Source organism: Musa acuminata, chromosome BXJ1-8, assembly GCF_036884655.1.
Source record: "Musa acuminata AAA Group cultivar baxijiao chromosome BXJ1-8, Cavendish_Baxijiao_AAA, whole genome shotgun sequence".
Lineage (NCBI taxonomy): Eukaryota > Viridiplantae > Streptophyta > Magnoliopsida > Zingiberales > Musaceae > Musa > Musa acuminata.
The window spans coordinates 39,231,306-39,252,321 of record NC_088334.1 but is presented as its reverse complement, the minus strand read 5'-3'; the positions used below and the strand labels follow the sequence as shown (position 1 = coordinate 39,252,321).

At 52.8% G+C, this 21,016-nt stretch overlaps 28 non-coding genes and 3 pseudogenes across 28 annotated transcripts; all 31 read right to left on the bottom strand.

Annotated features, from left to right (window-relative positions):
• Positions 1 to 806: 806 nt before the first annotated feature.
• Positions 807 to 925, bottom strand: LOC135590071 (5S ribosomal RNA). The gene has a single exon (XR_010477478.1). It is a non-coding gene; the product is annotated as a 5S ribosomal RNA (ribosomal RNA).
• A 544-nt stretch (positions 926 to 1,469) lies between these two features.
• On the bottom strand, positions 1,470 to 1,588 carry LOC135589981 (5S ribosomal RNA). The gene has a single exon (XR_010477387.1). It is a non-coding gene; the product is annotated as a 5S ribosomal RNA (ribosomal RNA).
• A 544-nt stretch (positions 1,589 to 2,132) lies between these two features.
• LOC135589719 (5S ribosomal RNA) lies at positions 2,133 to 2,251 on the bottom strand. Its single transcript, XR_010477126.1, has one exon. It is a non-coding gene; the product is annotated as a 5S ribosomal RNA (ribosomal RNA).
• Positions 2,252 to 2,795: 544 nt separating this feature from the next.
• On the bottom strand, positions 2,796 to 2,914 carry LOC135590640 (5S ribosomal RNA). The gene has a single exon (XR_010478046.1). It is a non-coding gene; the product is annotated as a 5S ribosomal RNA (ribosomal RNA).
• Positions 2,915 to 3,459: 545 nt separating this feature from the next.
• On the bottom strand, positions 3,460 to 3,578 carry LOC135590695 (5S ribosomal RNA). The gene has a single exon (XR_010478101.1). It is a non-coding gene; the product is annotated as a 5S ribosomal RNA (ribosomal RNA).
• Positions 3,579 to 4,122: 544 nt separating this feature from the next.
• LOC135589791 (5S ribosomal RNA) lies at positions 4,123 to 4,241 on the bottom strand. The gene has a single exon (XR_010477197.1). It is a non-coding gene; the product is annotated as a 5S ribosomal RNA (ribosomal RNA).
• A 544-nt stretch (positions 4,242 to 4,785) lies between these two features.
• Positions 4,786 to 4,904, bottom strand: LOC135590176 (5S ribosomal RNA). The gene has a single exon (XR_010477582.1). It is a non-coding gene; the product is annotated as a 5S ribosomal RNA (ribosomal RNA).
• Positions 4,905 to 5,448: 544 nt separating this feature from the next.
• On the bottom strand, positions 5,449 to 5,566 carry LOC135590201 (5S ribosomal RNA). The gene has a single exon (XR_010477607.1). It is a non-coding gene; the product is annotated as a 5S ribosomal RNA (ribosomal RNA).
• A 543-nt stretch (positions 5,567 to 6,109) lies between these two features.
• On the bottom strand, positions 6,110 to 6,228 carry LOC135589333 (5S ribosomal RNA). Its single transcript, XR_010476742.1, has one exon. It is a non-coding gene; the product is annotated as a 5S ribosomal RNA (ribosomal RNA).
• A 544-nt stretch (positions 6,229 to 6,772) lies between these two features.
• On the bottom strand, positions 6,773 to 6,883 carry LOC135591122 (5S ribosomal RNA; annotated as a pseudogene).
• Positions 6,884 to 7,427: 544 nt separating this feature from the next.
• Positions 7,428 to 7,546, bottom strand: LOC135589980 (5S ribosomal RNA). The gene has a single exon (XR_010477386.1). It is a non-coding gene; the product is annotated as a 5S ribosomal RNA (ribosomal RNA).
• A 544-nt stretch (positions 7,547 to 8,090) lies between these two features.
• On the bottom strand, positions 8,091 to 8,209 carry LOC135589718 (5S ribosomal RNA). Its single transcript, XR_010477125.1, has one exon. It is a non-coding gene; the product is annotated as a 5S ribosomal RNA (ribosomal RNA).
• Positions 8,210 to 8,753: 544 nt separating this feature from the next.
• LOC135591470 (5S ribosomal RNA) lies at positions 8,754 to 8,872 on the bottom strand. Its single transcript, XR_010478532.1, has one exon. It is a non-coding gene; the product is annotated as a 5S ribosomal RNA (ribosomal RNA).
• A 544-nt stretch (positions 8,873 to 9,416) lies between these two features.
• Positions 9,417 to 9,527, bottom strand: LOC135591121 (5S ribosomal RNA; annotated as a pseudogene).
• Positions 9,528 to 10,071: 544 nt separating this feature from the next.
• LOC135589979 (5S ribosomal RNA) lies at positions 10,072 to 10,190 on the bottom strand. Its single transcript, XR_010477385.1, has one exon. It is a non-coding gene; the product is annotated as a 5S ribosomal RNA (ribosomal RNA).
• Positions 10,191 to 10,734: 544 nt separating this feature from the next.
• On the bottom strand, positions 10,735 to 10,853 carry LOC135589717 (5S ribosomal RNA). Its single transcript, XR_010477123.1, has one exon. It is a non-coding gene; the product is annotated as a 5S ribosomal RNA (ribosomal RNA).
• Positions 10,854 to 11,397: 544 nt separating this feature from the next.
• On the bottom strand, positions 11,398 to 11,516 carry LOC135590396 (5S ribosomal RNA). The gene has a single exon (XR_010477803.1). It is a non-coding gene; the product is annotated as a 5S ribosomal RNA (ribosomal RNA).
• A 545-nt stretch (positions 11,517 to 12,061) lies between these two features.
• LOC135589978 (5S ribosomal RNA) lies at positions 12,062 to 12,180 on the bottom strand. Its single transcript, XR_010477384.1, has one exon. It is a non-coding gene; the product is annotated as a 5S ribosomal RNA (ribosomal RNA).
• A 544-nt stretch (positions 12,181 to 12,724) lies between these two features.
• LOC135589716 (5S ribosomal RNA) lies at positions 12,725 to 12,843 on the bottom strand. Its single transcript, XR_010477122.1, has one exon. It is a non-coding gene; the product is annotated as a 5S ribosomal RNA (ribosomal RNA).
• Positions 12,844 to 13,387: 544 nt separating this feature from the next.
• Positions 13,388 to 13,506, bottom strand: LOC135590395 (5S ribosomal RNA). The gene has a single exon (XR_010477802.1). It is a non-coding gene; the product is annotated as a 5S ribosomal RNA (ribosomal RNA).
• Positions 13,507 to 14,051: 545 nt separating this feature from the next.
• LOC135589975 (5S ribosomal RNA) lies at positions 14,052 to 14,170 on the bottom strand. Its single transcript, XR_010477382.1, has one exon. It is a non-coding gene; the product is annotated as a 5S ribosomal RNA (ribosomal RNA).
• A 544-nt stretch (positions 14,171 to 14,714) lies between these two features.
• LOC135589715 (5S ribosomal RNA) lies at positions 14,715 to 14,833 on the bottom strand. The gene has a single exon (XR_010477121.1). It is a non-coding gene; the product is annotated as a 5S ribosomal RNA (ribosomal RNA).
• Positions 14,834 to 15,377: 544 nt separating this feature from the next.
• Positions 15,378 to 15,496, bottom strand: LOC135591458 (5S ribosomal RNA). The gene has a single exon (XR_010478529.1). It is a non-coding gene; the product is annotated as a 5S ribosomal RNA (ribosomal RNA).
• Positions 15,497 to 16,040: 544 nt separating this feature from the next.
• On the bottom strand, positions 16,041 to 16,151 carry LOC135591120 (5S ribosomal RNA; annotated as a pseudogene).
• A 544-nt stretch (positions 16,152 to 16,695) lies between these two features.
• Positions 16,696 to 16,814, bottom strand: LOC135589974 (5S ribosomal RNA). The gene has a single exon (XR_010477381.1). It is a non-coding gene; the product is annotated as a 5S ribosomal RNA (ribosomal RNA).
• A 544-nt stretch (positions 16,815 to 17,358) lies between these two features.
• LOC135589714 (5S ribosomal RNA) lies at positions 17,359 to 17,477 on the bottom strand. Its single transcript, XR_010477120.1, has one exon. It is a non-coding gene; the product is annotated as a 5S ribosomal RNA (ribosomal RNA).
• Positions 17,478 to 18,021: 544 nt separating this feature from the next.
• On the bottom strand, positions 18,022 to 18,140 carry LOC135590393 (5S ribosomal RNA). Its single transcript, XR_010477801.1, has one exon. It is a non-coding gene; the product is annotated as a 5S ribosomal RNA (ribosomal RNA).
• A 545-nt stretch (positions 18,141 to 18,685) lies between these two features.
• Positions 18,686 to 18,804, bottom strand: LOC135590694 (5S ribosomal RNA). The gene has a single exon (XR_010478100.1). It is a non-coding gene; the product is annotated as a 5S ribosomal RNA (ribosomal RNA).
• Positions 18,805 to 19,348: 544 nt separating this feature from the next.
• Positions 19,349 to 19,467, bottom strand: LOC135589265 (5S ribosomal RNA). The gene has a single exon (XR_010476673.1). It is a non-coding gene; the product is annotated as a 5S ribosomal RNA (ribosomal RNA).
• A 544-nt stretch (positions 19,468 to 20,011) lies between these two features.
• LOC135590776 (5S ribosomal RNA) lies at positions 20,012 to 20,130 on the bottom strand. Its single transcript, XR_010478183.1, has one exon. It is a non-coding gene; the product is annotated as a 5S ribosomal RNA (ribosomal RNA).
• A 544-nt stretch (positions 20,131 to 20,674) lies between these two features.
• Positions 20,675 to 20,792, bottom strand: LOC135590651 (5S ribosomal RNA). Its single transcript, XR_010478057.1, has one exon. It is a non-coding gene; the product is annotated as a 5S ribosomal RNA (ribosomal RNA).
• Positions 20,793 to 21,016: the final 224 nt, after the last annotated feature.

The following is a 21,016-nucleotide window of genomic DNA, read 5'->3' as shown; positions in this document are numbered from 1 at the left end:
CGCCGAAACCATCGGGACTTTCTCGAACGAACTCGGAATCGCTATTGCTGCCCCATTCCGGAAAGCTCTCTCCGAGCCCCACGAGACTGACTGCGTAGCGGTAACGGCAAATTCCGAGGCCCAAAACCATCGCCTCGGAGGTCGACGGGAGAGGTTTTGGCGGCTCGGGGCGCAGAAAGGAGTGCAACACGAGGACTTCCCAGGGGGTCACCCATCCTAGAACCATGTCTGGTCATTGTATGTTTTATGAAGAAATTTTTAGATGATGATTTCATTATTCTCCTGCTATATATATGTTAATGACATATTTATTGTTGGCCATAATGCTGGAAAAATTGAAAAGCTTAAAAGAGAGTTTTAAGTAAGTCTTTTGGCTGCTCGGGGCGCAAAAACGAGTGCAACACGAGGACTTCCCAGGGGGTCGGGTGATGGGATCCGGTGGTTTAGTGCTGGTATGATCGCATTCGATTTGTGTGCGTCGTCCCTCGCCTTTGTGCACGTCGCGGACGGCGCATCGACGACAAATTCCGAGGCCCAAAACCATCGCCTCGGAGGTCGACGGGAGAGGTTTTGGCCGCTCGGGGCGCAAAAAGGAGTGCAACACGAGGACTTCCCAGGGGGTCACCCATCCTAGAACCATGTCTGGTCATTGTATGTTTTATGAAGAAATTTTTAGATGATGATTTCATTATTCTCCTGCTATATATATGTTAATGACATATTTATTGTTAGCCATAATGCTGGAAAAATTGAAAAGCTTAAAAGAGAGTTTTAAGTAAGTCTTTTGGCCGCTCGGGGCGCAAAAAGGAGTGCAACACAAGGACTTCCCAGGGGCTCACCCATCCTAGTACTACTCTCGCCCAAGCAGGCTTAACTTCGGAGTTCTGATGGGATCCGGTGCTTTAGTGCTGGTATGATCGCACTCGTTTTGTGTGCGTCGTCCCTCGCCTTTGTGCACGTCGCGGACGGCGCATCGACGACCGGAGCCCCGAAACCTCTCGAACGATCTCGGAATCGCCATTGTCGGATCCCTCCGATGCCCACGAGGCCGACCGCGTACCGGACACGGCAAGCGCGCGCCGAAACCATCGGGACTTTCTCGAACGAACTCGGAATCGCTATTGCGGCCCCATTCCGGAAAGCTCTCTCCGAGCCCCACGAGACTGACTGCGTAGCGGTCACGGCAAATTCCGAGGCCCAAAACCATCGCCTCGGAGGTCGACGGGAGAGGTTTTGGCCGCTCGGGGCGCAAAAAGGAGTGCAACACGAGGACTTCCCAGGGGGTCACCCATCCAAGAACCATGTCTGGTCATTGTATGTTTTATGAAGAAATTTTTAGATGATGATTTCATTATTCTCCTGCTATATATATGTTAATGACATATTTATTGTTGGCCATAATGCTGGAAAAATTGAAAAGCTTAAAAGAGAGTTTTAAGTAAGTCTTTTGGCCGCTCGGGGCGCAAAAAGGAGTGCAACACAAGGACTTCCCAGGGGGTCACCCATTCTAGTACTACTCTCGCCCAAGCAAGCTTAACTTCGGAGTTCTGATGGGATCCGGTGCTTTAGTGCTGGTATGATCGCACTGGTTTTGTGTGCGTCGTCCCTCGCCTTTGTGCACGTCGCGGACGGCGCATCGACGACCGGAGCCCCGAAACCTCTCGAACGATCTCGTAATCGCCATTGTCGGATCCCTCCGATGCCCACGAGGCCGACCGCGTACCGGACACGACAAGCGCGCGCCGAAACCATCGGGACTTTCTCGAACGAACTCGGAATCGCTATTGCGGCCCCATTCCGGAAAGCTCTCTCCGAGCCCCACGAGACTGACTGCGTAGCGGTCACGGCAAATTCCGAGGCCCAAAACCATCGCCTCGGAGGTCGACGGGAGAGGTTTTGGCCGCTCGGGGCGCAAAAAGGAGTGCAACACGAGGACTTCCCAGGGGGTCACCCATCCTAGAACCATGTCTGGTCATTGTATGTTTTATGAAGAAATTTTTAGATGATGATTTCATTATTCTCCTGCTATATATATGTTAATGACATATTTATTGTTGGCCATAATGCTGGAAAAATTGAAAAGCTTAAAAGAGAGTTTTAAGTAAGTCTTTTGGCCGCTCGGGGCGCAAAAAGGAGTGCAACACGAGGACTTCCCAGGGGGTCACCCATTCTAGTACTACTCTCGCCCAAGCAAGCTTAACTTCGGAGTTCTGATGGGATCCGGTGCTTTAGTGCTGGTATGATCGCACTGGTTTTGTGTGCGTCGTCCCTCGCCTTTGTGCACGTCGCGGACGGCGCATCGACGACCGGAGCCCCGAAACCTCTCGAACGATCTCGTAATCGCCATTGTCGGATCCCTCCGATGCCCACGAGGCCGACCGCGTACCGGACACGACAAGCGCGCGCCGAAACCATCGGGACTTTCTCGAACGAACTCGGAATCGCTATTGCGGCCCTATTCCGGAAAGCTCTCTCCGAGCCCCACGAGACTGACTGCGTAGCGGTCACGGCAAATTCCGAGGCCCAAAACCATCGCCTCGGAGGTCGACGGGAGAGGTTTTGGCCTCTCGGGGCGCAAAAAGGAGTGCAACACGAGGACTTCCCAGGGGGTCACCCATCCTAGAACCATGTCTGGTCATTGTATGTTTTATGAAGAAATTTTTAGATGATGATTTCATTATTCTCCTGCTATATATATGTTAATGACATATTTATTGTTGGCCATAATGCTGGAAAAATTGAAAAGCTTAAAAGAGAGTTTTAAGTAAGTCTTTTGGCCGCTCGGGGCGCAAAAAGGAGTGCAACACGAGGACTTCCCAGGGGGTCACCCATCCTAGTACTACTCTCGCCCAAGCAAGCTTAACTTCGGAGTTCTGATGGGATCCGTTGCTTTAGTGATGGTATGATCGCACTGGTTTTGTGTGCGTCGTCCCTCGCCTTTGTGCACGTCGCGGACGGCGCATCGACGACCGGAGCCCCGAAACCTCTCGAACGATCTCGTAATCGCCATTGTCGGATCCCTCCGATGCCCACGAGGCCGACCGCGTACCGGACACGGCAAGCGCGCGCCGAAACCATCGGGACTTTCTCGAACGAACTCGGAATCGCTATTGCGGCCCCCATTCCGTAAAGCTCTCTCCGAGCCCCACGAGACTGACTGCGTAGCGGTCACGGCAAATTCCGAGGCCCAAAACCATCGCCTCGGAGGTCGACGGGAGAGGTTTTGGCCGCTCGGGGCGCAAAAAGGAGTGCAACACGAGGACTTCCCAGGGGGTCACCCATCCTAGAACCATGTCTGGTCATTGTATGTTTTATGAAGAAATTTTTAGATGATGATTTCATTATTCTCCTGCTATATATATGTTAATGACATATTTATTGTTGGCCATAATGCTGGAAAAATTGAAAAGTTTAAAAGAGAGTTTTAAGTAAGTCTTTTGGCCGCTCGGGGCGCAAAAAGTAGTGCAACACGAGGACTTCACAGGGGGTCACCCATCCTAGTACTACTTTCGCCCAAGCAGGCTTAACTTCGGAGTTCTGATGGGATCCAGTGCTTTAGTGCTGGTATAATCGCACTCGTTTTGTGTGCGTCGTCCCTCGCCTATGTGCACGTCGCGGACGGCGTATCGACGACCGGAGCCCCGAAACCTCTCGAACGATCTCGGAATCGCCATTGTCGGATCCCTCCGATGCCCACGAGGCCGACCGCGTACCGGACACGGCAAGCGCGCGCCGAAACCATCGGGACTTTCTCGAACGAACTCGGAATCGCTATTGCGGCCCCATTCCGGAAAGCTCTCTCCGAGCCCCACGAGACTGACGGCGTAGCGGTCACGGCAAATTCCGAGGCCCAAAACCATCGCCTCGGAGGTCGTCGGGAGAGGTTTTGGCCGCTCGGGGCGCAAAAAGGAGTGCAACACGAGGACTTCCCAAGGGGTCACCCATCCTAGAACCATGTCTGGTCATTGTATGTTTTATGAAGAAATTTTTAGATGATGATTTCATTATTCTCCTGCTATATATATGTTAATGACATATTTATTGTTGGCCATAATGCTGGAAAAATTGAAAAGCTTAAAAGAGAGTTTTAAGTAAGTCTTTTGGCCGCCCGGGGCGCAAAAAGGAGTGCAACACGAGGACTTCCCAGGGGGTCACCCATCCTAGTACTACTCTCGCCCAAGCGGGCTTAACTTCGGAGTTCTGATGGGATCCGGTACTTTAGTGCTGGTATGATCGCACTCGTTTTGTGTGCGTCGTCCCTCGCCTTTGTGCACGTCGCGGACGGCGCATCGACGACCGGAGCCCCGAAACCTCTCGAACGATCTCGGAATCGCCATTGTCGGATCCCTCCGATGCATACGAGGCCGACCGCGTACCGGACATGGCAAGCGCGCGCCGAAACCATCGGGACTTTCTCGAACGAACTCGGAATCGCTATTGCGGCCCCATTCCGGAAAGCTCCCTCCGAGCCCCACGAGACTGACTGCGTAGCGGTCATGGCAAATTCCGAGGCCCAAAACCATCGCCTCGGAGGTCGACGGGAGAGGTTTTGGCCGCTCGGGGCGCAGAAAGGAGTGCAACACGAGGACTTACCAGGGGGTCACCCATCCTAGAACCATGTCTGGTCATTGTATGTTTTATGAAGAAATTTTTAGATGATGATTTCATTATTCTCCTGCTATATATATGTTAATGACATATTTATTGTTGGCCATAATGCTGGAAAAATTGAAAAGCTTAAAAGAGAGTTTTAAGTAAGTCTTTTGGCCGCTCGGGGCGCAAAAAGGAGTGCAACACGAGGACTTCCCAGGGGGTCACCCATCCTAGTACTACTCTCGCCCAAGCAAGCTTAACTTCGGAGTTCTGATGGGATCCGGTGCTTTAGTGCTGGTATGATCGAAATCGTTATGTGTGCGTCGTCCCTCGCCTTTGTGCACGTCGCGGACGGCGCATCGACGACCGGAGCCCCGAAACCTCTCGAACGATCTCGGAATCGCCATTGTCGGATCCCTCCGATGCCCACGAGGCCGACCGCGTACCGGACACGGCAAGCGCGCGCCGAAACCATCGGGACTTTCTCGAACGAACTCGGAATCGCTATTGCGGCCCCATTCCGGAAAGCTCTCTCCGAGCCCCACGAGACTGACTGCGTAGCGGTCACGACAAATTCCGAGGCCCAAAACCATCGCCTCGGAGGTCGACGGGAGAGGTTTTGGCCGCTCGGGGCGCAGAAAGGAGTGCAACACGAGGACTTCCCAGGGGGTCACCCATCCTAGAACCATGTCTGGTCATTGTATGTTTTATGAAGAAATTTTTAGATGATGATTTCATTATTCTCCTGCTATATATATGTTAATGACATATTTATTGTTGGCCATAATGCTGGAAAAATTGAAAAGCTTAAAAGAGAGTTTTAAGTAAGTCTTTTGGCCGCTCGGGGCGCAAAAAGGAGTGCAACACGAGGACTTCCAGGGGGTCACCCATCCTAGTACTACTTTCGCCCAAGCATGCTTAACTTCGGAGTTCTGATGGGATCCGGTGCTTTAGTGCTGGTATGATCGCACTCGTTTTGTGTGCGTCGTCCCTCGCCTTTGTGCACGTCGCGGACGGCGCATCGACGACCGGAGCCCCGAAACCTCTCGAACGATCTCGGAATCACCATTGTCGGATCCCTCCGATGCCCACGAGGCCGACCGCGTACCGGACACGACAAGCGCGCGCCGAAACCATCGGGACTTTCTCGAACGAACTCGGAATCGCTATTGCGGCCCCATTCCGGAAAGCTCTCTCCGAGCCCCACGAGACTGACTGCGTAGCGGTCACGGCAAATTCCGAGGCCCAAAACCATCGCCTCGGAGGTCGACGGGAGAGGTTTTGGCCGCTCGGGGCGCAAAAAGAAGTGCAACACGAGGACTTCCCAGGGGGTCACCCATCCTAGAACCATGTCTGGTCATTGTATGTTTTATGAAAAATTTTTAGATGATGATTTCATTATTCTCCTGCTATATATATGTTAATGACATATTTATTGTTGGCCATAATGCTGGAAAAATTGAAAAGCTTAAAAGAGAGTTTTAAGTAAGTCTTTTGGCCGCTCGGGGCGCAAAAAGGAGTGCAAAACGAGGACTTCCCAGGGGGTCACCCATCCTAGTACTACTCTCGCCCAAGCAGGCTTAACTTCGGAGTTCTGATGGGATCCGGTGCTTTAGTGCTGGTATGATCGCACTCGTTTTGTGTGCGTCGTCCCTCGCCTTTGTGCACGTCGCGGACGGCGCATCGACGACCGGAGCCCCGAAACCTCTCGAACGATCTCGGAATCGCCATTGTCGGATACCTCCGATGCCCACGAGGCCGACCGCGTACCGGACACGGCAAGCGCGCGCCGAAACCATCGGGACTTTCTCGAACGAACTCGGAATCGCTATTGCGGCCCCATTCCGGAAAGCTCTCTCCGAGCCCCACGAGACTGATTGCGTAGCGGTCATGGCAAATTCCGAGGCCCAAAACCATCGCCTCGGAGGTCGACGGGAGAGGTTTTGGCCGCTCGGGGCGCAAAAAGGAGTGCAACACGAGGACTTCCCAGGGGGTCACCCATCCTAGAACCATGTCTGGTCATTGTATGTTTTATGAAGAAATTTTTAGATGATGATTTCATTATTCTCCTGCTATATATATGTTAATGACATATTTATTGTTGGCCATAATGCTGGAAAAATTGAAAAGCTTAAAAGAGAGTTTTAAGTAAGTCTTTTGGCCGCTCAGGGCGCAAAAAGGAGTGCAACACGAGGACTTCCCAGGGGGTCACCCATCCTAGTACTACTCTCGCCCAAGCACGCTTAACTTCGGAGTTCTGATGGGATCCGGTGCTGGTATGATCGCACTCGTTTTGTGTGCGTCGTCCCTCGCCTTTGTGCACGTCGCGGACGGCGCATCGACGACCGGAGCCCCGAAACCTCTCGAACGATCTCGGAATCGCCATTGTCGGATCCCTCCGATGCCCACGAGGCCGACCGCGTACCGGACACGGCAAGCGCGCGCCGAAACCATCGAGACTTTCTCGAACGAACTCGGAATCGCTATTGCGGCCCCATTCCGGAAAGCTCTCTCCGAGCCCCACGAGACTGACTGTGTAGCGGTCACGGCAAATTCCGAGGCCCAAAACCATCGCCTCGGAGGTCGACGGGAGAGGTTTTGGCCGCTCGGGGCGCAAAAAGGAGTGCAACACGAGGACTTCCTAGGGGGTCACCCATCCTAGAACCATGTCTGGTCATTGTATGTTTTATGAAGAAATTTTTAGATGATGATTTCATTATTCTCCTGCTATATATATGTTAATGACATATTTATTGTTGGCCATAATGCTGGAAAAATTGAAAAGCTTAAAAGAGAGTTTTAAGTAAGTCTTTTGGCCGCTCGGGGCGCAAAAAGGAGTGCAACACAAGGACTTCCCAGGGGGTCACCCATTCTAGTACTACTCTCGCCCAAGCAAGCTTAACTTCGGAGTTCTGATGGGATCCGGTGCTTTAGTGCTGGTATGATCGCACTGGTTTTGTGTGCGTCGTCCCTCGCCTTTGTGCACGTCGCGGACGGCGCATCGACGACCGGAGCCCCGAAACCTCTCGAACGATCTCGTAATCGCCATTGTCGGATCCCTCCGATGCCCACGAGGCCGACCGCGTACCGGACACGACAAGCGCGCGCCGAAACCATCGGGACTTTCTCGAACGAACTCGGAATCGCTATTGCGGCCCCATTCCGGAAAGCTCTCTCCGAGCCCCACGAGACTGACTACGTAGCGGTCACGGCAAATTCCGAGGCCCAAAACCATCGCCTCGGAGGTCGACGGGAGAGGTTTTGGCCGCTCGGGGCGCAAAAAGGAGTGCAACACGAGGACTTCCCAGGGGGTCACCCATCCTAGAACCATGTCTGGTCATTGTATGTTTTATGAAGAAATTTTTAGATGATGATTTCATTATTCTCCTGCTATATATATGTTAATGACATATTTATTGTTGGCCATAATGCTGGAAAAATTGAAAAGCTTAAAAGAGAGTTTTAAGTAAGTCTTTTGGCCGCTCGGGGCGCAAAAAGGAGTGCAACACGAGGACTTCCCAGGGGGTCACCCATTCTAGTACTACTCTCGCCCAAGCAAGCTTAACTTCGGAGTTCTGATGGGATCCGGTGCTTTAGTGCTGGTATGATCGCACTGGTTTTGTGTGCGTCGTCCCTCGCCTTTGTGCACGTCGCGGACGGCGCATCGACGACCGGAGCCCCGAAACCTCTCGAACGATCTCGTAATCGCCATTGTCGGATCCCTCCGATGCCCACGAGGCCGACCGCGTACCGGACACGACAAGCGCGCGCCGAAACCATCGGGACTTTCTCGAACGAACTCGGAATCGCTATTGCGGCCCTATTCCGGAAAGCTCTCTCCGAGCCCCACGAGACTGACTGCGTAGCGGTCACGGCAAATTCCGAGGCCCAAAACCATCGCCTCGGAGGTCGACGGGAGTGGTTTTGGCCTCTCGGGGCGCAAAAAGGAGTGCAACACGAGGACTTCCCAGGGGGTCACCCATCCTAGAACCATGTCTGGTCATTGTATGTTTTATGAAGAAATTTTTAGATGATGATTTCATTATTCTCCTGCTATATATATGTTAATGACATATTTATTGTTGGCCATAATGCTGGAAAAATTGAAAAGCTTAAAAGAGAGTTTTAAGTAAGTCTTTTGGCCGCTCGGGGCGCAAAAAGGAGTGCAACACGAGGACTTCCCAGGGGGTCACCCATCCTAGTACTACTCTCGCCCAAGCAGGCTTAACTTCGGAGTTCTGATGGGATCCGGTGCTTTAGTGCTGGTATGATCGCACTCGTTTTGTGTGCGTCGTCCCTCGCCTTTGTGCACGTCGCGGACGGCGCATCGACGACCGGAGCCCCGAAACCTCTCGAACGATCTCGGAATCGCCATTGTCGGATCCCTCCGATGCCCACGAGGCCGACCGCGTACCGGACACGGCAAGCGCGCGCCGAAACCATCGGGACTTTCTCGAACGAACTCGGAATCGCTATTGCGGCCCCATTCCGGAAAGCTCTCTCCGAGCCCCACGAGACTGATTGCGTAGCGGTCATGGCAAATTCCGAGGCCCAAAACCATCGCCTCGGAGGTCGACGGGAGAGGTTTTGGCCGCTCGGGGCGCAAAAAGGAGTGCAACACGAGGACTTCCCAGGGGGTCACCCATCCTAGAACCATGTCTGGTCATTGTATGTTTTATGAAGAAATTTTTAGATGATGATTTCATTATTCTCCTGCTATATATATGTTAATGACATATTTATTGTTGGCCATAATGCTGGAAAAATTGAAAAGCTTAAAAGAGAGTTTTAAGTAAGTCTTTTGGCCGCTCAGGGCGCAAAAAGGAGTGCAACACGAGGACTTCCCAGGGGGTCACCCATCCTAGTACTACTCTCGCCCAAGCACGCTTAACTTCGGAGTTCTGATGGGATCCGGTGCTGGTATGATCGCACTCGTTTTGTGTGCGTCGTCCCTCGCCTTTGTGCACGTCGCGGACGGCGCATCGACGACCGGAGCCCCGAAACCTCTCGAACGATCTCGGAATCGCCATTGTCGGATCCCTCCGATGCCCACGAGGCCGACCGCGTACCGGACACGGCAAGCGCGCGCCGAAACCATCGGGACTTTCTCGAACGAACTCGGAATCGCTATTGCGGCCCCATTCCGGAAAGCTCTCTCTGAGCCCCACGAGACTGACTGCGTAGCGGTCACGGCAAATTCCGAGGCCCAAAACCATCGCCTCGGAGGTCGACGGGAGAGGTTTTGGCCGCTCGGGGCGCAAAAAGAAGTGCAACACGAGGACTTCCCAGGGGGTCACCCATCCTAGAACCATGTCTGGTCATTGTATGTTTTATGAAGAAATTTTTAGATGATGATTTCATTATTCTCCTGCTATATATATGTTAATGACATATTTATTGTTGGCCATAATGCTGGAAAAATTGAAAAGCTTAAAAGAGAGTTTTAAGTAAGTCTTTTGGCCGCTCGGGGCGCAAAAAGGAGTGCAACACAAGGACTTCCCAGGGGGTCACCCATTCTAGTACTACTCTCGCCCAAGCAAGCTTAACTTCGGAGTTCTGATGGGATCCGGTGCTTTAGTGCTGGTATGATCGCACTGGTTTTGTGTGCGTCGTCCCTCGCCTTTGTGCACGTCGCGGACGGCGCATCGACGACCGGAGCCCCGAAACCTCTCGAACGATCTCGTAATCGCCATTGTCGGATCCCTCCGATGCCCACGAGGCCGACCGCGTACCGGACACGACAAGCGCGCGCCGAAACCATCGGGACTTTCTCGAACGAACTCGGAATCGCTATTGCGGCCCCATTCCGGAAAGCTCTCTCCGAGCCCCACGAGACTGACTGCGTAGCGGTCACGGCAAATTCCGAGGCCCAAAACCATCGCCTCGGAGGTCGACGGGAGAGGTTTTGGCCGCTCGGGGCGCAAAAAGGAGTGCAACACGAGGACTTCCCAGGGGGTCACCCATCCTAGAACCATGTCTGGTCATTGTATGTTTTATGAAGAAATTTTTAGATGATGATTTCATTATTCTCCTGCTATATATATGCTAATGACATATTTATTGTTGGCCATAATGCTGGAAAAATTGAAAAGCTTAAAAGAGAGTTTTAAGTAAGTCTTTTGGCCGCTCGGGGCGCAAAAAGGAGTGCAACACGAGGACTTCCCAGGGGGTCACCCATTCTAGTACTACTCTCGCCCAAGCAAGCTTAACTTCGGAGTTCTGATGGGATCCGGTGCTTTAGTGCTGGTATGATCGCACTGGTTTTGTGTGCGTCGTCCCTCGCCTTTGTGCACGTCGCGGACGGCGCATCGACGACCGGAGCCCCGAAACCTCTCGAACGATCTCGTAATCGCCATTGTCGGATCCCTCCGATGCCCACGAGGCCGACCGCGTACCGGACACGACAAGCGCGCGCCGAAACCATCGGGACTTTCTCGAACGAACTCGGAATCGCTATTGCGGCCCTATTCCGGAAAGCTCTCTCCGAGCCCCACGAGACTGACTGCGTAGCGGTCACGGCAAATTCCGAGGCCCAAAACCATCGCCTCGGAGGTCGACGGGAGAGGTTTTGGCCTCTCGGGGCGCAAAAAGGAGTGCAACACGAGGACTTCCCAGGGGGTCACCCATCCTAGAACCATGTCTGGTCATTGTATGTTTTATGAAGAAATTTTTAGATGATGATTTCATTATTCTCCTGCTATATATATGTTAATGACATATTTATTGTTGGCCATAATGCTGGAAAAATTGAAAAGCTTAAAAGAGAGTTTTAAGTAAGTCTTTTGGCCGCTCGGGGCGCAAAAAGGAGTGCAACACGAGGACTTCCCAGAGGGTCACCCATCCTAGTACTACTCTCGCCCAAGCAAGCTTAACTTCGGAGTTCTGATGGGATCCGTTGCTTTAGTGATGGTATGATCGCACTCGTTTTGTGTGCGTCGTCCCTCGCCTTTGTGCACGTCGCGGACGGCGCATCGACGACCGGAGCCCCGAAACCTCTCGAACAATCTCGTAATCGCCATTGTCGGATCCCTCCGATGCCCACGAGGCCGACCGCGTACCGGACACGGCAAGCGCGCGCCGAAACCATCGGGACTTTCTCGAACGAACTCGGAATCGCTATTGCGGCCCCCATTCCGTAAAGCTCTCTCCGAGCCCCACGAGACTGACTGCGTAGCGGTCACGGCAAATTCCGAGGCCCAAAACCATCGCCTCGGAGGTCGACGGGAGAGGTTTTGGCCGCTCGGGGCGCAAAAAGGAGTGCAACACGAGGACTTCCCAGGGGGTCACCCATCCTAGAACCATGTCTGGTCATTGTATGTTTTATGAAGAAATTTTTAGATGATGATTTCATTATTCTCCTGCTATATATATGTTAATGACATATTTATTGTTGGCCATAATGCTGGAAAAATTGAAAAGCTTAAAAGAGAGTTTTAAGTAAGTCTTTTGGCCGCTCGGGGCGCAAAAAGGAGTGCAACACAAGGACTTCCCAGGGGGTCACCCATTCTAGTACTACTCTCGCCCAAGCAAGCTTAACTTCGGAGTTCTGATGGGATCCGGTGCTTTAGTGCTGGTATGATCGCACTGGTTTTGTGTGCGTCGTCCCTCGCCTTTGTGCACGTCGCGGACGGCGCATCGACGACCGGAGCCCCGAAACCTCTCGAACGATCTCGTAATCGCCATTGTCGGATCCCTCCGATGCCCACGAGGCCGACCGCGTACCGGACACGACAAGCGCGCGCCGAAACCATCGGGACTTTCTCGAACGAACTCGGAATCGCTATTGCGGCCCCATTCCGGAAAGCTCTCTCCGAGCCCCACGAGACTGACTACGTAGCGGTCACGGCAAATTCCGAGGCCCAAAACCATCGCCTCGGAGGTCGACGGGAGAGGTTTTGGCCGCTCGGGGCGCAAAAAGGAGTGCAACACGAGGACTTCCCAGGGGGTCACCCATCCTAGAACCATGTCTGGTCATTGTATGTTTTATGAAGAAATTTTTAGATGATGATTTCATTATTCTCCTGCTATATATATGTTAATGACATATTTATTGTTGGCCATAATGCTGGAAAAATTGAAAAGCTTAAAAGAGAGTTTTAAGTAAGTCTTTTGGCCGCTCGGGGCGCAAAAAGGAGTGCAACACGAGGACTTCCCAGGGGGTCACCCATTCTAGTACTACTCTCGCCCAAGCAAGCTTAACTTCGGAGTTCTGATGGGATCCGGTGCTTTAGTGCTGGTATGATCGCACTGGTTTTGTGTGCGTCGTCCCTCGCCTTTGTGCACGTCGCGGACGGCGCATCGACGACCGGAGCCCCGAAACCTCTCGAACGATCTCGTAATCGCCATTGTCGGATCCCTCCGATGCCCACGAGGCCGACCGCGTACCGGACACGACAAGCGCGCGCCGAAACCATCGGGACTTTCTCGAACGAACTCGGAATCGCTATTGCGGCCCTATTCCGGAAAGCTCTCTCCGAGCCCCACGAGACTGACTGCGTAGCGGTCACGGCAAATTCCGAGGCCCAAAACCATCGCCTCGGAGGTCGACGGGAGAGGTTTTGGCCTCTCGGGGCGCAAAAAGGAGTGCAACACGAGGACTTCCCAGGGGGTCACCCATCCTAGAACCATGTCTGGTCATTGTATGTTTTATGAAGAAATTTTTAGATGATGATTTCATTATTCTCCTGCTATATATATGTTAATGACATATTTATTGTTGGCCATAATGCTGGAAAAATTGAAAAGCTTAAAAGAGAGTTTTAAGTAAGTCTTTTGGCCGCTCGGGGCGCAAAAAGGAGTGCAACACGAGGACTTCCCAGAGGGTCACCCATCCTAGTACTACTCTCGCCCAAGCAAGCTTAACTTCGGAGTTCTGATGGGATCCGTTGCTTTAGTGATGGTATGATCGCACTCGTTTTGTGTGCGTCGTCCCTCGCCTTTGTGCACGTCGCGGACGGCGCATCGACGACCGGAGCCCCGAAACCTCTCGAACAATCTCGTAATCGCCATTGTCGGATCCCTCCGATGCCCACGAGGCCGACCGCGTACCGGACACGGCAAGCGCGCGCCGAAACCATCGGGACTTTCTCGAACGAACTCGGAATCGCTATTGCGGCCCCCATTCCGTAAAGCTCTCTCCGAGCCCCACGAGACTGACTGCGTAGCGGTCACGGCAAATTCCGAGGCCCAAAACCATCGCCTCGGAGGTCGACGGGAGAGGTTTTGGCCGCTCGGGGCGCAAAAAGGAGTGCAACACGAGGACTTCCCAGGGGGTCACCCATCCTAGAACCATGTCTGGTCATTGTATGTTTTATGAAGAAATTTTTAGATGATGATTTCATTATTCTCCTGCTATATATATGTTAATGACATATTTATTGTTGGCCATAATGCTGGAAAAATTGAAAAGCTTAAAAGAGAGTTTTAAGTAAGTCTTTTGGCCGCTCGGGGCGCAAAAAGGAGTGCAACACAAGGACTTCCCAGGGGGTCACCCATTCTAGTACTACTCTCGCCCAAGCAAGCTTAACTTCGGAGTTCTGATGGGATCCGGTGCTTTAGTGCTGGTATGATCGCACTGGTTTTGTGTGCGTCGTCCCTCGCCTTTGTGCACGTCGCGGACGGCGCATCGACGACCGGAGCCCCGAAACCTCTCGAACGATCTCGTAATCGCCATTGTCGGATCCCTCCGATGCCCACGAGGCCGACCGCGTACCGGACACGACAAGCGCGCGCCGAAACCATCGGGACTTTCTCGAACGAACTCGGAATCGCTATTGCGGCCCCATTCCGGAAAGCTCTCTCCGAGCCCCACGAGACTGACTACGTAGCGGTCACGGCAAATTCCGAGGCCCAAAACCATCGCCTCGGAGGTCGACGGGAGAGGTTTTGGCCGCTCGGGGCGCAAAAAGGAGTGCAACACGAGGACTTCCCAGGGGGTCACCCATCCTAGAACCATGTCTGGTCATTGTATGTTTTATGAAGAAATTTTTAGATGATGATTTCATTATTCTCCTGCTATATATATGTTAATGACATATTTATTGTTGGCCATAATGCTGGAAAAATTGAAAAGCTTAAAAGAGAGTTTTAAGTAAGTCTTTTGGCCGCTCGGGGCGCAAAAAGGAGTGCAACACGAGGACTTCCCAGGGGGTCACCCATTCTAGTACTACTCTCGCCCAAGCAAGCTTAACTTCGGAGTTCTGATGGGATCCGGTGCTTTAGTGCTGGTATGATCGCACTGGTTTTGTGTGCGTCGTCCCTCGCCTTTGTGCACGTCGCGGACGGCGCATCGACGACCGGAGCCCCGAAACCTCTCGAACGATCTCGTAATCGCCATTGTCGGATCCCTCCGATGCCCACGAGGCCGACCGCGTACCGGACACGACAAGCGCGCGCCGAAACCATCGGGACTTTCTCGAACGAACTCGGAATCGCTATTGCGGCCCTATTCCGGAAAGCTCTCTCCGAGCCCCACGAGACTGACTGCGTAGCGGTCACGGCAAATTCCGAGGCCCAAAACCATCGCCTCGGAGGTCGACGGGAGTGGTTTTGGCCTCTCGGGGCGCAAAAAGGAGTGCAACACGAGGACTTCCCAGGGGGTCACCCATCCTAGAACCATGTCTGGTCATTGTATGTTTTATGAAGAAATTTTTAGATGATGATTTCATTATTCTCCTGCTATATATATGTTAATGACATATTTATTGTTGGCCATAATGCTGGAAAAATTGAAAAGCTTAAAAGAGAGTTTTAAGTAAGTCTTTTGGCCGCTCGGGGCGCAAAAAGGAGTGCAACACGAGGACTTCCCAGGGGGTCACCCATCCTAGTACTACTCTCGCCCAAGCAGGCTTAACTTCGGAGTTCTGATGGGATCCGGTGCTTTAGTGCTGGTATGATCGCACTCGTTTTGTGTGCGTCGTCCCTCGCCTTTGTGCACGTCGCGGACGGCGCATCGACGACCGGAGCCCCGAAACCTCTCGAACGATCTCGGAATCGCCATTGTCGGATCCCTCCGATGCCCACGAGGCCGACCGCGTACCGGACACGGCAAGCGCGCGCCGAAACCATCGGGACTTTCTCGAACGAACTCGGAATCGCTATTGCGGCCCCATTCCGGAAAGCTCTCTCCGAGCCCCACGAGACTGATTGCGTAGCGGTCATGGCAAATTCCGAGGCCCAAAACCATCGCCTCGGAGGTCGACGGGAGAGGTTTTGGCCGCTCGGGGCGCAAAAAGGAGTGCAACACGAGGACTTCCCAGGGGGTCACCCATCCTAGAACCATGTCTGGTCATTGTATGTTTTATGAAGAAATTTTTAGATGATGATTTCATTATTCTCCTGCTATATATATGTTAATGACATATTTATTGTTGGCCATAATGCTGGAAAAATTGAAAAGCTTAAAAGAGAGTTTTAAGTAAGTCTTTTGGCCGCTCAGGGCGCAAAAAGGAGTGCAACACGAGGACTTCCCAGGGGGTCACCCATCCTAGTACTACTCTCGCCCAAGCACGCTTAACTTCGGAGTTCTGATGGGATCCGGTGCTGGTATGATCGCACTCGTTTTGTGTGCGTCGTCCCTCGCCTTTGTGCACGTCGCGGACGGCGCATCGACGACCGGAGCCCCGAAACCTCTCGAACGATCTCGGAATCGCCATTGTCGGATCCCTCCGATGCCCACGAGGCCGACCGCGTACCGGACACGGCAAGCGCGCGCCGAAACCATCGGGACTTTCTCGAACGAACTCGGAATCGCTATTGCGGCCCCATTCCGGAAAGCTCTCTCTGAGCCCCACGAGACTGACTGCGTAGCGGTCACGGCAAATTCCGAGGCCCAAAACCATCGCCTCGGAGGTCGACGGGAGAGGTTTTGGCCGCTCGGGGCGCAAAAAGAAGTGCAACACGAGGACTTCCCAGGGGGTCACCCATCCTAGAACCATGTCTGGTCATTGTATGTTTTATGAAGAAATTTTTAGATGATGATTTCATTATTCTCCTGCTATATATATGTTAATGACATATTTATTGTTGGCCATAATGCTGGAAAAATTGAAAAGCTTAAAAGAGAGTTTTAAGTAAGTCTTTTGGCCGCTCGGGGCGCAAAAAGGAGTGCAACACAAGGACTTCCCAGGGGGTCACCCATTCTAGTACTACTCTCGCCCAAGCAAGCTTAACTTCGGAGTTCTGATGGGATCCGGTGCTTTAGTGCTGGTATGATCGCACTGGTTTTGTGTGCGTCGTCCCTCGCCTTTGTGCACGTCGCGGACGGCGCATCGACGACCGGAGCCCCGAAACCTCTCGAACGATCTCGTAATCGCCATTGTCGGATCCCTCCGATGCCCACGAGGCCGACCGCGTACCGGACACGACAAGCGCGCGCCGAAACCATCGGGACTTTCTCGAACGAACTCGGAATCGCTATTGCGGCCCCATTCCGGAAAGCTCTCTCCGAGCCCCACGAGACTGACTGCGTAGCGGTCACGGCAAATTCCGAGGCCCAAAACCATCGCCTCGGAGGTCGACGGGAGAGGTTTTGGCCGCTCGGGGCGCAAAAAGGAGTGCAACACGAGGACTTCCCAGGGGGTCACCCATCCTAGAACCATGTCTGGTCATTGTATGTTTTATGAAGAAATTTTTAGATGATGATTTCATTATTCTCCTGCTATATATATGCTAATGACATATTTATTGTTGGCCATAATGCTGGAAAAATTGAAAAGCTTAAAAGAGAGTTTTAAGTAAGTCTTTTGGCCGCTCGGGGCGCAAAAAGGAGTGCAACACGAGGACTTCCCAGGGGGTCACCCATTCTAGTACTACTCTCGCCCAAGCAAGCTTAACTTCGGAGTTCTGATGGGATCCGGTGCTTTAGTGCTGGTATGATCGCACTGGTTTTGTGTGCGTCGTCCCTCGCCTTTGTGCACGTCGCGGACGGCGCATCGACGACCGGAGCCCCGAAACCTCTCGAACGATCTCGTAATCGCCATTGTCGGATCCCTCCGATGCCCACGAGGCCGACCGCGTACCGGACACGACAAGCGCGCGCCGAAACCATCGGGACTTTCTCGAACGAACTCGGAATCGCTATTGCGGCCCTATTCCGGAAAGCTCTCTCCGAGCCCCACGAGACTGACTGCGTAGCGGTCACGGCAAATTCCGAGGCCCAAAACCATCGCCTCGGAGGTCGACGGGAGAGGTTTTGGCCTCTCGGGGCGCAAAAAGGAGTGCAACACGAGGACTTCCCAGGGGGTCACCCATCCTAGAACCATGTCTGGTCATTGTATGTTTTATGAAGAAATTTTTAGATGATGATTTCATTATTCTCCTGCTATATATATGTTAATGACATATTTATTGTTGGCCATAATGCTGGAAAAATTGAAAAGCTTAAAAGAGAGTTTTAAGTAAGTCTTTTGGCCGCTCGGGGCGCAAAAAGGAGTGCAACACGAGGACTTCCCAGAGGGTCACCCATCCTAGTACTACTCTCGCCCAAGCAAGCTTAACTTCGGAGTTCTGATGGGATCCGTTGCTTTAGTGATGGTATGATCGCACTCGTTTTGTGTGCGTCGTCCCTCGCCTTTGTGCACGTCGCGGACGGCGCATCGACGACCGGAGCCCCGAAACCTCTCGAACAATCTCGTAATCGCCATTGTCGGATCCCTCCGATGCCCACGAGGCCGACCGCGTACCGGACACGGCAAGCGCGCGCCGAAACCATCGGGACTTTCTCGAACGAACTCGGAATCGCTATTGCGGCCCCCATTCCGTAAAGCTCTCTCCGAGCCCCACGAGACTGACTGCGTAGCGGTCACGGCAAATTCCGAGGCCCAAAACCATCGCCTCGGAGGTCGACGGGAGAGGTTTTGGCCGCTCGGGGCGCAAAAAGGAGTGCAACACGAGGACTTCCCAGGGGGTCACCCATCCTAGAACCATGTCTGGTCATTGTATGTTTTATGAAGAAATTTTTAGATGATGATTTCATTATTCTCCTGCTATATATATGTTAATGACATATTTATTGTTGGCCATAATGCTGGAAAAATTGAAAAGTTTAAAAGAGAGTTTTAAGTAAGTCTTTTGGCCGCTCGGGGCGCAAAAAGTAGTGCAACACGAGGACTTCACAGGGGGTCACCCATCCTAGTACTACTTTCGCCCAAGCAGGCTTAACTTCGGAGTTCTGATGGGATCCAGTGCTTTAGTGCTGGTATAATCGCACTCGTTTTGTGTGCGTCGTCCCTCGCCTATGTGCACGTCGCGGACGGCGTATCGACGACCGGAGCCCCGAAACCTCTCGAACGATCTCGGAATCGCCATTGTCGGATCCCTCCGATGCCCACGAGGCCGACCGCGTACCGGACACGGCAAGCGCGCGCCGAAACCATCGGGACTTTCTCGAACGAACTCGGAATCGCTATTGCGGCCCCATTCCGGAAAGCTCTCTCCGAGCCCCACGAGACTGACGGCGTAGCGGTCACGGCAAATTCCGAGGCCCAAAACCATCGCCTCGGAGGTCGTCGGGAGAGGTTTTGGCCGCTCGGGGCGCAAAAAGGAGTGCAACACGAGGACTTCCCAAGGGGTCACCCATCCTAGAACCATGTCTGGTCATTGTATGTTTTATGAAGAAATTTTTAGATGATGATTTCATTATTCTCCTGCTATATATATGTTAATGACATATTTATTGTTGGCCATAATGCTGGAAAAATTGAAAAGCTTAAAAGAGAGTTTTAAGTAAGTATTTTGGCCGCCCGGGGCGCAAAAAGGAGTGCAACACGAGGACTTCCCAGGGGGTCACCCATCCTAGTACTACTCTCGCCCAAGCAGGCTTAACTTCGGAGTTCTGATGGGATCCGGTACTTTAGTGCTGGTATGATCGCACTCGTTTTGTGTGCGTCGTCCCTCGCCTTTGTGCACGTCGCGGACGGCGCATCGACGACCGGAGCCCCGAAACCTCTCGAACGATCTCGGAATCGCCATTGTCGGATCCCTCCGATGCATACGAGGCCGACCGCGTACCGGACATGGCAAGCGCGCGCCGAAACCATCGGGACTTTTTCGAACGAACTCGGAATCGCTATTGCGGCCCCATTCCGGAAAGCTCTCTCCGAGCCCCACGAGACTGACTGCGTAGCGGTCACGGCAAATTCCGAGGCCCAAAACCATCGCCTCGGAGGTCGACGGGAGAGGTTTTGGCCGCTCGGGGCGCAGAAAGGAGTGCAACACGAGGACTTACCAGGGGGTCACCCATCCTAGAACCATGTCTGGTCATTGTATGTTTTATGAAGAAATTTTTAGATGATGATTTCATTATTCTCCTGCTATATATATGTTAATGACATATTTATTGTTGGCCATAATGCTGGAAAAATTGAAAAGCTTAAAAGAGAGTTTTAAGTAAGTCTTTTGGCCGCTCGGGGCGCAAAAAGGAGTGCAACACGAGGACTTCCCAGGGGGTCACCCATCCTAGTACTACTCTCGCCCAAGCACGCTTAACTTCGGAGTAATGATGGGATCCGGTGCTTTAGTGCTGGTATGATCGAAATCGTTATGTGTGCGTCGTCCCTCGCCTTTGTGCACGTCGCGGACGGCGCATCGACGACCGGAGCCCCGAAACCTCTCGAACGATCTCGGAATCGCCATTGTCGGATCCCTCCGATGCCCACGAGGCCGACCGCGTACCGGACACGGCAAGCGCGCGCCGAAACCATCGGGACTTTCTCGAACGAACTCGGAATCGCTATTGCGGCCCCATTCCGGAAAGCTCTCTCCGAGCCCCACGAGACTGACTGCGTAGCGGTCACGACAAATTCCGAGGCCCAAAACCATCGCCTCGGAGGTCGACGGGAGAGGTTTTGGCCGCTCGGGGCGCAGAAAGGAGTGCAACACGAGGACTTCCCAGGGGGTCACCCATCCTAGAACCATGTCTGGTCATTGTATGTTTTATGAAGAAATTTTTAGATGATGATTTCATTATTCTCCTGCTATATATATGTTAATGACATATTTATTGTTGGCCATAATGCTGGAAAAATTGAAAAGCTTAAAAGAGAGTTTTAAGTAAGTCTTTTGGCCGCTCGGGGCGCAAAAAGGAGTGCAACACGAGGACTTCCAGGGGGTCACCCATCCTAGTACTACTTTCGCCCAAGCATGTTTAACTTCGGAGTTCTGAAGGGATCCGGTGCTTTAGTGCTGGTATGATCGCACTCGTTTTGTGTGCGTCGTCCCTCGCCTTTGTGCACGTCGCGGACGGCGCATCGACGACCGGAGCCCCGAAACCTCTCGAACGATCTCGGAATCGCCATTGTCGGATCCCTCCGATGCCCACGAGGCCGACCGCGTACCGGACACGACAAGCGCGCGCCGAAACCATCGGGACTTTCTCGAACGAACTCGGAATCGCTATTGCGGCCCCATTCCGGAAAGCTCTCTC